The sequence below is a fragment of the Pongo pygmaeus genome, chromosome 16 (assembly GCF_028885625.2).
Source record: "Pongo pygmaeus isolate AG05252 chromosome 16, NHGRI_mPonPyg2-v2.0_pri, whole genome shotgun sequence".
Lineage (NCBI taxonomy): Eukaryota > Metazoa > Chordata > Mammalia > Primates > Hominidae > Pongo > Pongo pygmaeus.
Window position 1 is genome coordinate 20819140 of NC_072389.2, and position 15809 is coordinate 20834948.

At 38.6% G+C, this 15809-nt stretch overlaps 1 pseudogene; it reads right to left on the minus strand.

Annotated features, from left to right (window-relative positions):
- Window positions 1-15809, minus strand: part of LOC129026621 (putative HERC2-like protein 3) — a 147073-nt pseudogene that overhangs the window by 4351 nt on the left and 126913 nt on the right.

Here is a 15809-nt window from a genome sequence, read left to right on the forward strand (position 1 = left end):
CGACAGCCTAAGACACACACGAGGCCACGCCCCACAGCACCGACCAGAACAGAAACATCACTGAAAACCAGGAGAGGCAGCAAACACCTGGGCTGCACCCACGCAAATGCCAGGATGCCACAGGTATGGTGATAAATGAGTGCTACAGAGGACTAGAGAAGCACACTTCAGACCTCTGCTCAGTTCATTACTGCAACTTAACACTACACTCAGTTCTGTACATTCTAGAAGCAGGGCAAAAAGGGGAGGGGCTGGAAGAGGGACATGACGGGTTGTTACACAGAAACCACTGTAATAAAAGGGAAAAATTACTATGTCGAGAAAACTGTGGTTCCTGTCATTAAGTTAGAGGGTTTTATTACAAAGACAAAAGATGATGATCAAACACTTCAGGATAGAAGTATTAGAATAGAATAGAATTATTCAGGATAGCATTTCAAAAATGGTATTTTGATTATTTTTTTAAAGACTTCTTTTAGAGATACATAATTATGAATGAAATGATGTGCTGTCTGTGTTTGCTTCAAAAATGCTCAGGGGGTAGTGGCAGTGGTGATGGTTTCAATGAAACAAGAGTGGCCCTGGGTTGATAACTGTTGATACTGGATTATGGACATGACATGGGGGTTCATTACACTGTTTTCTCCTCTTTTAAATAGTCTGCAATTTTCTATGATTAAAAATAAAGTTACAGAAAAAGACTTAACAGGTGGGGCCACTCCCAATTAAGAGGGGAGTGTGATTAAAGAGGAAGCAAGAGGCAGCTTGCTGTGGGCAAGAAACAGCCTGAAAGTCAGTGTGCCTGGAGCATCCCACTCAAGGCAAAAAAAAAAAAAGGAGGTGGCCAGACATGAGGCTGGGGACCAGGAAAAGTAATACCCTGCCAAGTCCCATTGGACGTATGAACCCACACAAATCTTTGAGTGATGGGGAGACATTTGGATATTCTGAACATTGCAAAGAAAGAATTAGACTTGGCCAGGTGCGGTGGCTCACACCTGTAATCCCAGCACTTTGTGGGGCCGAAGTGGGTGGATCACGAGCTCAGGAGATCGAGACCATCCTGGCTAACATGGTGAAACCCCGTCTCTACTAAAAATACAAAAAATTAGCCTGACGTGGTGGCACATGCCTGTAATCCAGCTATTCAGGAGGCTGAGGCAGGAGAATCGCTTGAACCCAGAAGGCGGAGGTTGCAGTGAGCAGAGATCACACCACTGCACTCCAGCCTGGGCAACAGAGTGAGACTCTGTTTCAAAAAAAAACAAAAAGAATTAGACTTGTGCCCTACCTAGATAGACTGCTCTGGTGGCTGTGTTGTGTAGGGGTGGATTTGAGGGAAGCAATTCAGGAGCAAATTAGAATGCTGTTGTAGGTGTCCTAGGAATTGATTTCAGGACCTGTACAAGGATGGTAGTTTGGATGGAGAGGAGGAGCTGGAACCAAGAAAGATTTTAGTAAATATAGTGGGCACAACTCAGTGGCTAATTACACATCAGAGAAGAATGAGAATGAGCCAAGAAAGACTCCACGCTTCTAGTCTGGGGAACTGGATGGACTGCAATCCTATTAACGGAAAAAGGACATATTAGAAGGACTATCAACTGTCATCTAACTGTGTTTTGAAAACAAAAGATCTTGGTAGGACCCATCATTCTAGTCAGAGGACTCTGTGACCTGCCTTCTGTGACAACTACACACACTCTCTCTCAAGTGTCTCAAACCCTTTTCTTTCTATAGACTCCTTCCCTTACAGGATTGTAGGTGATCAGAGATGTGAGAAGGTTCCAGCAGCATTTAGCCTCATGCTTTCCTTGTACAGTTGGAAGGTCTACAGATACTAACTGACTTGTGCAAAACCCTATCTTTTTAATTTGTTTAAGACTGCCCTAACTTCAAAATGAAAAACAACAAACACATACATATACACTTTTCCATCAGCTTGACTACCAATCTTTGCTCCTTCTTTAGTACTCAAATACCCATTGCTCCATTTCCTTCTTTTTTGGAAATTTATTTCTGAAATATCCACAATGTTTTATTCTCTACCCTTTGAATGCTACTACTCTAAAATTCACTGAAAAAGTCTTTCTTGTTAATCAAAGCAGACTTTTCTCTTTCCTCATGGATTTTCCTTGTCTTTCTGTGAGATTTGAATCCTATCTGCTGCTTGCCTCCTTAAACTCCTTCCTCCTTTGGTCTCTGGAATAATAAGCTTCCCTGGATCATACTCCTCCCTCTCTTCACTACTTTATTTCCTCACCATCTTCCTCTTTTGATTCCCCCTCTTCCTCTAAATCTCCAAGCTTCTGTCAGGAGCCCAACACTCTTCTCTTTTTACTCAAATACTGTGAAGCCATTCACCCTCACATGGTCCATAGTTTCTTCTGTGGTCATAGCCGGCACTGACAGTGGTCCACGTGGAGAAGTCTGTGCCTGTCATGAGTGTGATGTGTCAGCTATGTTGGCCCACATCACTTTGCCACATGTGCCTTCTCAAAGAGAAGTAACCCACACTGCCCTGGGGCTCACCACTGGGCTGGACCACAGTTAAAAGGAAGATTGACAAATGAGAGCGGGTTCTGAAAAGCACAGGAGGTTGTGAAGGGATCTAAAAACAACAGTGCATGAAGACTGCTGAAAAGGCTAAGAATGATGAACTTGGGAAAGACAAAGCTCTCGGGATCCATGGCAGCTTTCTTCATATTTGTGAAAATTTGTCACATGGGATGGGGCATAGATGTATTTTTTTCTGCTTCAGAGAACACAAATTGGGAGGTCTATTCTGTCTCATCAGAAGAAAAAGATCTTGCAAATAACTTGTGTTGCTCAACACAAGAATGAGGTGTCTCTTAATGCAGTGAACTCTGCTCATTGCTGAAGGTGTTGAAGAAATGCCTGCTCCGAGAGGGAAAGTGGCCAGATTACTGCTGAGACCCCTTTTCCCCTGATGCTCTGGGAATTGCTCTCTTCATAGATAGCCTGTCAGCACGAAAGACTTAACATGTTTGACATAGAACCAGCCGTTCTGTTCAATTACTTGAGTCTATCATTGGTGCTGTTGTTCTTACAGATTCCTGGACTAGAAATCTCAGAGCACCTTTGATTTCTTGCTCTCTTTTTGTCCCTATATAACTACCTCCAGAATGCTTCTTTGATTTCCTCTTGATTTTTAATTTCCACTGGCACTGTTACAATCCAGATCCATCAAATCACATGCAGATGGTAGTTATTGGATTTTTAAGTTGGAATGAACCCTGGAGAGATCAAGCCCAACCTGCTCCTTTTATAGGTAAGGAGAATAAGACACAGAAAAATTAGACTTGTCTAAGGTCATGTAGTTAGCAGGGGTGGTTCTAAGCTCCAATACTCTTAGTACCTTGTTCTTTCCATTTCCCTATGATCACTCAGGTGACTAATGCATTTCAACTTAACTGATTTTATAGAGACTGACCATGACTTACCCATGGAATGACTGGTTTATTTGTATGATACTATGACGGTTCATGGTCAAATCACATGTGTTAAAACCTAGAAATTATCCCCAATCTCTTAAGGGTAGCAGACCACTGGATCTGCTTTGAGTTAAGTAACACTGTCTTTTCTGTGCTGCTCAGAGAAACTGCCAAAGGAGGACTGCTGAATTGTGAAATAAAGAAAAATTCTAGCCAGCTCAAGCTCTCTAGAGTCTGTAAATACAGGTCATTTGGATATTAAATGTATCACTGTACTCCAATGAGTACAAAAATTACATATATCATGTTAACTGGCTATGCCCTGATTACTCCCACAAAAGGTCCCGGAAGAACGTTGGTTCTTCTGTTGCTATTCTGGTCTCTTCTAGTTCTTGTGCTTGTTTCAGCCAAGGCAATTTCGCTTCCACTGGACTTTTTTTCTAAGAAAAAGAGAACATAAAGAATGAGCTAAATTACTATTAATCATTAAGGAGTTGGATAGATGATCATATTGGCTGAAAATTTCATTTATAAAGAGGTCATATTTTTCAAATGCAAGTTGAGTTCCTTAGTACAATACATTAGGTGGCTGCTGGAATGAATTAAACATTTCTGCTGTATTTTTTAAAAATTAGTACATTATTAAAATGCAACCAAAATGATCACACGATACAGTTGAATCTGCTGTCAAAGTTAACATAAAAATGCCTTTTATAAATCAATACCAATTTCTGTTGTTCATACTTTGAAGCTCTTACTTCAACCATATCAGCTTGCTATCTTTGGTCACATTTTATTTTTGCCCATGGAATGCAAAAATTAATAGAGAAAGGCAAATAACATGAAAGTTAAGAAAGTTGGGGGGGATGAAAGAATCTGTGTTATAGTTTACTCAAACTTTTACTATTGTTGTAGTTGTTGAGGCAGATGATTACCAATTACATCTGGCATGGAGGAACAAACTGTTGCCCCTTTCTGTCCTTTGAAGCCTCCTTGATGTGAAGAAGGGAATAATCTATCTATGAAGTGAGAAATAAAAATAACTTTAGGGTGCTTCAAGGAAACTATGGACACTATGAAAGTGGCTATGAAAGTATCATAAATGCAGAAGGAAGGAAAAAAGACTTCACTGATGGAGTTACGTAGTCAATGTTTGTACCTGTCATGGCAACTAGTGATTTTTCTGCAAGATAGACATACTCAAAAATATTTGTTGAATGACTAAGAGGCTATTTGTATGAATAATGAACCCAGAAATAACAAGAGAGTTTTACCATCCTCTCTCAAGTACTAAGGAGGAGTCCTTCTTACTAATAGTTGGGAATAATCTTTTCTCCCATTTCAAGATGGAAGATACTTTTCATGAGGATGGTTAACATTAAATAACATGGAAATAATTATGTACAGAGAAGATCATATATCAGAGAGATGGTGCCAAATCCTCCTATCCATGGATGCTACCCATTTCTGCTCTTTCATGTGGAACAAATGTGAACTACTGGAGAGATTATAAATGCATCCATAGATCCCCACTGGGAACTGGAAGTTTTCATTCATTCCATGCATTAGTACACATGATAAAGATGACATCATTCCTCCCTCAAAAATCTTACACTCCAGTGGAAAGGTAGCTATAAAGAAGAATGAGAATCTTGGGAAAAGAATAATTTCCTCCTCCTCCTCTACTTCTTCCTCCTTTTCTTGCTCTTCTGTCTTTTCCTCCTTCTACTACTTTTCCTTCCCCTCCTTTTTCAATCTCCCCCCCCCCCCGCCATTCTTCTTTTTCTTCAAGGGAGGGACTGCATTTAATATGTCCACCAAGAAATGTTAGTATAAAACTAAATAGGAGCTACTCCATCTGTACTGAATCAACAGGAGCTCAGTTTTCCCTCCAGATGAATAATTCACATATATCTAACTTCTTTATCTAGATGGGAAGGTCTATTGCAATCTGTCAATAAAACAGTTTTTATAAGAAAGTAGTAAGTTGAAAGGGAAATGCTACAATATTGGAATGGGAGCTGGAAATACCATTTGATTTGAATTTACAATGCACCACAGACTTACCTTTTGGTTTATAACACGGGATGGAAATGACACATTCTTCTTTGACGTGTAACTTCAGTTGTGGATCGCAGCCCCCAACATGCTCTCCATGGTGGTTAATACACACAACAACCTGGTACCGTAACCCTCGGCCACAAGTCACCATGCACTTCAAAGAAGAAAAGAAAAGCCAATGCATTTCTTTTAAGACAACCACAAAGGCATTATTGTATCATATGCAAAGGAGAGCCATGAACTACATAAATATTAAACACAAAAGACTTTTAGACAAATATTATGTAAGGAAGGGTACAGAGGCTAATTTTCTGTGATGCTTGTATTTCAGGGCCCTTCTTTTGTACAACCTTGTTCCACTTCTCAATTCAAAAAGTATTTAAGGTGAGATCGTAATTCGAGAAAATTACAAATGCCTTGAAATCTTACTGCTCAAATATCAAAGAAACTTGTTAGAAGTTTTCTCAAGTTTGATTAAAAGTTTACATGACCCTACCCAAAATAATTTTTGAAGATAAATGAAACCTTTCTGAACTGTCAATAAAAATATAATACAATTCTGATGAATTATGCCAGAGGATTATTTTTCTATTCCGTCTATAAAAGTCAGTCTTGCAAAACTGCTGTCATATAACGAGGCCGTCAAAGAGTATTCAGCCAAACACTACAGAAAAAAATACTATCGATGTATTCCGATACATCTATAACTGCCACAGTTAAAGTTAATAAAAACATTATGCTATTTTTTCCTGAATTTTTGTGAAGTTTGTGTTGTCAGCATTTTTTTCTTGGATTATTTGTTTATGATTTGAAAGTTACTCTTGCCTATGAGTGGAATGTTTTCATGTCATATAAAAATCTAGAATAGCTTTTCAAATTTATCTGTGTTATGGTTTGGCTCTGTGTCCCCACCCAAATCTCATCTTGAATTGTAATCCCCATAATCCCCACTTGTCATGGGAGGGGCCTGGTAGAGGGTGATTGGATCATGGGGGCAGTTTTCCCCATCCTGGTCTCATGATAGTGAGTGAGTTCTCCTAAGATCTGATGGTTTTATAAAGGGCTCTTCCCCCTTCATGCTCTCTCTCCCTCTCCTACTGCCTTGTGAAGAAGGTACTTGCTTCTATTTCACCCTCCACCATCATTGTAAGTTTCCTGAGGCCTCCCCAGACATGTGGAACTGTGAGTCAATTAAACCTCTTTCATTTATAAATTAACCAGTCTCTGGTAGTATCTTTATAGCAGTGTGAGAATGGGCTAATATAATCTGCATGTTGGGGAGTATATATATGTATGCATTTAAAAAAATTGATAGACTATATTTTTTGAGGACCATATTGTGTTTACAGAAATATTGAGCAGACAGTACAGAGAGCCCCAATATTCCCCTTCACCCCCTTTTCCCCCTATGATTTTCCCTATTATTAACATCTTGCCTTAGTGTGGTGCCATTGTTACAACTGATGAACCCGTATTAATACATCATTAACATAACTAATACATCATTTAATATATCATTATTAAATATTAATATTAAGTCCAGAGTTCACAATGTGGTTGTTGTCATCTTTCTAAAATTCGTAATTTCTTATAATTTCCTTTCTGATTCTAAATAAACATTCCCTTCAATACTCAATATTTGTGTTTTATATTCTTGTTTTTGAGGAGTCCCCTCCAATCTGTACAAACTTCAGACCCCACCCATTCTGGATCCACCCCAGGGAGGGGCTGAGAGTTCTTGGTTGCCTTTGGTTACCTGCTATGGGACAGGCACCTCCTTCATTTGTTATCTCATGAATCCTCCTGACCCACTTCCAGGTCAGTAGCTTCAGGCTTATTGAACAGATAAGCAAACGGCCCACCATCTAAGGATCTTGCTCAAGGTCACACAGTTCCTAACAGGCAGAGTGGAATTCCCTCCCAGAGCCATCTATTGCCAAAGCCATGGCCAAGCCACTGCTTTAAGAAGCTTGAAAAGTATTTTCTGACCCTCTAAGCACTTTGTACCTGTGTATTGCTAGGGACAAGTTTCAAAGATATGTTTCAAGGATATGGAGACTTTTCTCACTGTATGCACATCAGGCAGAATATTGGGAAATCTCTCTAGTTCATGATGCCACTCTTGAAACCACTGAACAAATACTTTAATGAGTTCAGTGAAGCTTGAGATTACCGTTTTTGGAAAATTGACTCACCTACCCCCAAGTTTATCAATTTGAGATATATATAATCTTGAGTGGCTGTTTTAGCCATGAAAGAAAAAAAATTCACCCAAAGAGAAAGAAAACAGTACAAGATATAACTATACTACAACTGGTTAATCCAAAGGAGTATCCTCTCCTTTTAAACCACACTTCTGGGAAGCTGGACACTTCCCCAATGGCACTGTCAGTGTTTACAACGGTTCCAGAACTCCTCTGCGGAGCTGCATATGTCCTCGATAATGGAAAATCCACATCACTGAGAATATATTTGATTTTTGAAAAAAGTGAAAAGTATTAAGGGTGAAGTATGGTGAATGAGAAGAGCTAGTTAACATCCTCTACTCTGATAATATGCATAATGATGAAGTCATGGTATTTATGGGGATGGAGGGTGATATAAAAGCTCTAAAGCCAACATAAAACATATGGCTAGGACTTCAGAGAGCTGAAAACAAGCTCTGCAGTTGTAGAAATAATGTTGATTGGGGGCTGAAAAAGTGAAAGTCCCTAATGTCTCGATAACAAATCCTTTTGCAGCTGAGATGATATTTTTTGCTTTCAACAAAATAGAAAGAGGACTTAAATTGCCAGCAGAAAGATCCTTAAAAATAATTTTTGATGCCAGACCATCACATGAATTTTGGCACATAACTCAGGAGTTCAAAGAACAAAACGACCTTGCTAAAATAAAATCCTTCCATCCCGGTCTATTGATTTATGTGAACAAGCTTTCCCAGTGTACACATACAAAGCCAAACAAAACAAAATAAGAAACCAATAGTAAAAATTAACAATAAAATCATTGCTGAACACATGGCTCATTCTGATGATGAATATATGGACTAGTTTTTAAGCTCCACTTATCTTCTATCAAGATATATTAGTGCATGTACATGATGAACTAAGTGTGTATTCAAAGGAAATGCAATTTTTATGTGTTATTCTTATTTACCGAACTTTGAAATATATATATATATACGTTATTTTGACTGTGTATTAAAATTTACTCAATTCAGAGGAATATTTTAAATACTTAGGGCCTTATGGCCACAGGAAAGTAAAATAAATTAATTTCAATGATCATATATATTTTCTTGGAGAGAAGTAGAATAGTGTAATAAAAAAAGACTTTAAAGCATAAAAATACGTTATATTAGAATAAAATTCTGTGGGGAGAGTTGATTGTAAATGTGAGTTCAAAGGGAGAAATATGCACAACATCCAAATTGTTAAAGAAGAGGTCACCCCTGTATTTTTTAAATGAAAGATGGCAAAGACAGAAATTATCATGGCATTTAAATTCCACTAGACAGATTTTTTTGAATGCTGCAACACTCTTATTTTAAAATGTCAACATTCACAACATGTTGAAATCATATTCTTTGTAATTATTTAAACTTGTGATAGGAAATTTCAAATGTCAACCTAAATATATGTGAAGAAATGCATAACTCTCTAATCTTCTTTTTAGGGAGTATGTGACCAAAAATTAATTGATAACTTCTTCCCTAGCAAGTTTGAATAAAGTTCTACAGGGTGATGATGTTTAATCTGGGGATATGAGAAAAAGATTGATATGGTCTTCACCTGACACTCACTTGTCCTTCAAGTTCAAGTGCTACCTCCTTTCTGAAGCTTGCCTGACACCTTCAGGTGGAGTGAATCATTCCACCTTGTGTCTCTGAAGTACTAGGCATATGACGCTACTCATGCACAATACAATACTGTATCACAACGTTGTTTGCATGCATGTCTGTGCAACTAGATTCTAAGCTTTTGGGTGGTAGGAGCAAGTTGTATTTACTTCTTAGCACGGTAGCTGACGCATTGAATAAATACATGAATAGATATATTAATGCATGTATATGTTGAACTTAAGTGTGGAAATCACTTAAGAAAGCTGGAGAAACTTGAGTCAACTACACCTCACTCTCTAGAAAATTAAAGGATTAAGATTAAATTATTAAATATCAATGTCTGCATTTTTCATCTTTGACTAATCCAGCTGCATTTTATTTGTTCTGGAGGCTTACTCAGTCATCTCTTTAGAAAGTGAAAACTACGCTAATTTGACATGAACCTTGTTATACCTCTGGGGTGTTTTCCTTCTTCTCTTTTCTTTTTTCATACAACTTGACCCCATGGATGATTTCTAAATAGGCTGCCCACCTCTGGTCTTTCCCAATGTTAGGCTATCTTGCCTCAATTACTTAAAATATATTATGTCTCCACAAAAATTGTGAAGGTTCTTAGTAGCTACTGGATCAAGGACACACACTTTCATGTCGTGTCAGCATTTCCAACTTCATCTCTCAGTTCTTAGTAACATGGGTCATCTCTTCAAATCTTCAACTTTGAGTCACTTCTTGTCATTACTGCCTTTGCTCAGCCATCTCTGTTTGACCATCTCCCTAACACTAACCCTAACCCAGTGATGTTTCTCAGGTTCTCACTTGTTTACATTCTTCAAAGAATTTAAACAATTTAAATTTTAATTCTTGCTTGTTTAAATTATTCAAAGATGGATTAGGCAACACAAGGGCAACAAATACTTCCTGATTGACCCTGCTTCAACATTTGTTCTTTACAGATTTGTTCTTTACAGTACTTAATATTAATTATGCTGATAATTACATGGAAATATTATTATTAATGTCCTTAATATTAATTATTCCTGCGTACCTTGATGCTTCTGGTCTTTCTTACCTTGTCCTCCAACTGTCTTCCTAAGCTCTTTGGAGTAGGAACCATGCTCTTTTACCACTTTTTTTTGTCTGCGTGCTGTCTAGCACCATGGTGGGCATATAGAAAATATCCCTTAAAATATGAGAATTAATTAAAAGTGGCATATTCTCAAATCTTACCTGAGACCCCTCCATAGCAATCCACTTGGGGCAATCAAACAGATTACAAGTTTGCATAACCTTGGGTTTGGGTGCGTACATGCACTTCCATTCTTCTGCCTGCAATATCTCTCCATGCATGGATTCCTCCACACACACAAAGCTCCGTCTCCGAATTCCTCCTAAACAGGACACGGAACATGCAGTCCAAGGATTATGCTCCCAGCTCAAAAGCAAACAAAATTATATTATTTATTTGTTGTTTGTTTGAAGTTTGCAAAGATGGTGGCAAAAAGTATGGCCTTAAGGTATCAGGTGTGGTTCAGCTGAATGAGCCTGGGACTGGGAGTCATAAGACTTTACAATTTTTTTTTTTTTTTTTTTTTGAGACAGAGTCTCGCTCTGTAACCCATGCTGGAGTGCAATGGTGCAATCTTGGCTCACTGCAACCTCTGCCTCCCGGGTTCAGGCAATTCTGCCTCAGCCTCCCTACTAGCTGGGATTACAGGCATGCACCACCATGCCAGGCTAATTTTTGTATTTTTAGTATAGACAGGGTTTCACCATGTTGGCCAAGCTAATCTAGAACTCCTGACCTCGTGATCCGCCTGCCTCAGCCTCCCAAAGTGCTGGGATTACAGGCATGAGCCACCATGCCTGGCCTTTTTTTTAATTTTAATTAATTTTTTTTTTAAGATGGAGTCTCTTTCTGTCACCCAGGCTGGAGTGCAGTGGCAAGATCTTGGCTCACTGCAACCTCTGCCTCCTGGGTTCAAGCTATTCTCCTGCTTCAGCCTCCCAAGTAGCTGGGATTACAGGCACCTGCCACCACGCTCGGCTAATTTTTGTACATTTTAGTAGAGATGGGGTTTCGCCATGTTGGCCAGGCTGGTCTTGAACTCCTGACCTCAAGTGATCCACCCGCCTTAGCCTCCCAAAGTGCTGGGATTACAGGCATGTGCCACCACGCCCAGCCAAGACTTTATTCTTAACTGCCACACACAAATTTTAGTCACAAGGTACTTAGCTCCTCACATCTGGGGGTTTTGTCAACTGGGAATAATATACCTTCCCTATTTACCCTTCATCAGACCATTGTGAAAATTAAATCAATTAAAATATACAGTGTGGCTGCATCTTCAAACTGCCTCTAAACTGTAAAATACTAATGGACAATATTATTAGAGAATCACAGAACCTCAGAGTCAGGAAGGACCATATTACTCTTTTCGGGATAAAAGGGGATTAAAATTTCTGATTAATTGCAACACTTGAGCTCCTGCTGTAATACTCAGTTGTCCAAGATACGCTTGACAGCTCCAGCGATGGGAAACATCATCTTTTGAGGCAGCCTATTCCATCTAATTCTTAGAAAGATTTTTCCTATTATTGAGTTGAAGTCTGTTTTCCCTTAGCTTTATAAAGTGTCTAATATCTAACCCTCATACATTTTAGGCTATTGCTACAGATGCTACAGTTCCTTGCAAACTACTTAAACTGCAAAAAGGAAAAGGAAACATATCACTCGCTGAGGAAGAGGTTGGAAGTGGTCATAGGGCATTATCTCTTTAAATCCATCACTACAAATGAAATCATTGTGAGAATATCATTTCTATAATAAATTCACACATTCATTAATTGATGAATATAATATTTGACATCCCAAAAGACAGAGCTCTTCCAAATTGGAAACTAAAAATATCAAGTGTTATCAACCATTCCCAAAAATTCAGCCACCATCTCTTTAATTGTCAAGAATATCTACGACACAAATTCCCCAGTTCTATTTGAAAATACAGAAAACTAAACTAGCAGTATATTAATCAAAGGAAAAAAGTATATTGCAATTTCAATAAATTTATTCCTTTTTATAATAATTACTCTCTTAATATATTAGTGATATTAACACACTGTCGTATTAGTAGGATCTTCAGAAAACCACTTTATTTCACAGAATTTGTCCTCTGAAAGGTCTCTATTCATAATTACGTTCAACCAGGCTTACAGGAAATGGGCAGTTTAGTAACAGGAAATGAAATCCACTGAGAACGCTTCCTTTTCCACTTGCACACTTCTTCCTAAGCCAGCTGGCAGATATCTGGAGGATTATGGGACTTGATATTGTTCTGTTATTTTAAGGTATTGTAGTAAGCCAGGAAACTTCCCCAGGCAATCCAAGTCAGCAGGTACTAAATTATGCAATAGGATAGTTTATGCATAGCTTTTTTGCTTTGGCATTAAAATTTTACTTCCTTGCACAATGCATTATTTATACTGAATTTAATAGGAATACTTCAAAAGCCAAAACATGATAATGGGTGACCCAGTTTAAAAGCTAAAATGGTGAGTGAAAGATATTTATGATTGGCAGATGGACTAGATGTATTACTTGGATGAAGAGAGCAGGAGATGTTCAAAAAGGTTCATTATAAAAACTTAGGAACACATAGCCCACGACAAGAGAAAGCTAGACTTTCATTCCTAATGAATGTGTCCTCACTTCTATGCACCATAGTTACAAATGTGAACGTAGGCACCTGCCGCCAGGAGACAAAGTCACGAAATGGAAATGTATTGCCCTGCAAAGATTGATCAGTCTCAGGTGAAGCTGATTTGTTTCTTTTTGAAGTAAAAATGGTGTGGACAATGACACAAACCTTGATGGGCAGGGATCCACGCTGCATTCCTTCAGTTTTGGTTTTGGTTTTACATTTTCAGGGTAGTAGTGACAATAATGGTCAGGAACTACCCTCTTCAAGCGGATATCCACACATTCAGCAGAATTGAGCTGATAACCTAAAGTGTTAGAAAAGGAAAGTCTGAATATTGCATTCATTTTTACTTGGCAGAGTTACCACTTGCCACACACTTTTTTTTTCCTCTTTAAGAAACTTAACTCAGTGGCTCTCAACCCTGGCTGTATAGCAGAACCACATGGGAGCTTTTAATACACTCTAATGCCCAGGTTCCTTCATGGTCCAATTAAGTCAGAAGTCCTGTGGTCGGGATCCAGGAAAACAGCACCTTTTAAAAAAGATCCTCAGGTTCTTCTCAGATGACTAAAATGCGTGGCCAAAATTGAGAATGACAATTAGTACCAACTGTGGTACTCTCAGCACTTCTAACTAAAAAATGACAATAGTCTCCTCTTAAGAACTGTTTCCAGCCCAGGTGCAGGTGAGTTATTCATTCTCCTCGGTTCATTGTCTTTTCTCCTCATTTTCACCACAGCACTGTGCAAGGCCCTTCTCTCATTTCCATATAATCTCTCTTCTTCCCTTATTGACGCTCCCATTCCAATCCCCGCAACACACCTATTTTGATTTGTTGTTGACATGTCCTTAAATATGCAACCATCTTATGTAATGTTGTTTTTTTGTGTATCTGTTTTTAGCTTAATGAATGATAATGTGTTTTAAATCTTGTTCTGTTTTCCACTTTTTTCACTCAACATCATGTTTTTGAGAACTACCCTTGTGCTGGGTGGTTGCTGGGTTGAATATTTCTTTCATAACATTTTGTGATTTGCATACACAGTACCACATTTTACTCTTCTCCCCTGGGATGCCGCAGGCACCTGCAATACCAATAAGCTTTCCAAATGGGGAATTAAGCATTGTCAATACAAAAAGGAACAAAATCCATCCCCCTATGTCACTCCCCAGCCCTCGTCTCACAAGCCTTCAAACAGAAGGAATGAAGACTTATTCTTGATTCTACTACATCTAATTTGTAGAGTTTCTGAGGAAAGTGAACATTGCAAATAGATGAGTGCTATAAATTTAAAAAGCAAGTCACAAAATGATGCTTCTATTTCCTGAAAGATCTGATTCCAAGTTTCCTGTCACTACATAAGTGTCTGTTAAGTTAAACTTTTTTAAAAAAAGGTAATTTTTCAAAACTAGAATGAGCTCTTTACGAAAGAAAAAAATGGCCAAAGCCAAGCGCTCTGCGTCTGCCAGTTGGTCTAAAGGTCTGAAAATACATTTAAAGTCCTGATTGTCGAGAGGAATCTGATTTTATAAACCACTAGACAGCTTTCTATAAGACACGGCTTGGATGTAAGCTGAGTGCAGAAGGACGGACTGGTAAGCATTATAAAAAAAGCAAGGTCGAAACCGCAAGAATGAAAATCCAAATGGAGTCAATAAAATGTTACTTGGGTGCCAATATCTGCCAGAAAGTCAATGATATCAGATGGCAATGGCAATCTAGGTACTTGCTCCAGATTGATCTCAAGTGTCTCACATTGACGATTACAGATGGGACTAGGAAAGTCCATCCAAGCACCCCTGGTACCTTAGAGACCAATGGACTAATTTTCTTGATTATCCAAAACACTTTAAAATCCATTCACACACATCACACAGATTTGATGACTAATATAATTAAATTTTGGTAATGCTTTCCTTGTGGGTTTTATGTGTGTATTTTATTTTCCCCAAAACAAGTACAAAATGAGATTACAGCTCCTTGAGTCAGAAAAAAAAAAAATCTTTGTTCTAAATAGAAATAGACTTCTAAATGAAAACAGGGCATATACAGGTTTTTATAATTTGGGGAGAGACAATTAATTTTCCTCTTCTGTTTTATCACAGTTTAGAGATAGCAAAAAGCAAAAGAAATGAGGCAGAGTGCCTTTCTGTATCTTGAGCAAATGTACTGAAATTCTGCCAGTGTACAGAAAATGGCAGGCTCCCCAAAAGCAGCCTAAAATCTCCCTTCTGTTCTTACAAAGATTGTAAGACAATCTCACTGCTAAGTGCTCATGCACATTTACAGTTCCTGCAGGACTACATCTTTCCATGGGCACCCGAGTATGAGAAACACCTATTTGCTTCCCAAGAATTTAGTCAACTGGATTAAGCTGAATCCCATTATAAAGTGTCTCCTCTGGAGTAAAAAGTGTCTTTTATCTTACGGATCCAAATGTGAACGTCTCTCTGAATGACTGTGTGTAAGAACAAAGAAATGAAATTTTTTAAAAAATAGATGTTTGAGCCAGGCATGGTGGCACATGCCTGCACTCCCAGCTACTCCAGAGGCTGGGGTGGGAGGATGGCTTGGGCCCACCAGTTGGAGACCAGCCTGGGCGACATAGTGAGATGCCATCTCTACAAAATATTTTAAAAATTAGCCAGGCATGGTGGCATATGCCTGTAGTTCCAGCTACTTGGGAAGCTGAGGTTGGAGGATCGCTTGAGCCCAGGAGTTTGAGTCTAGCCTGGGCAACTTAGTGAGACCTG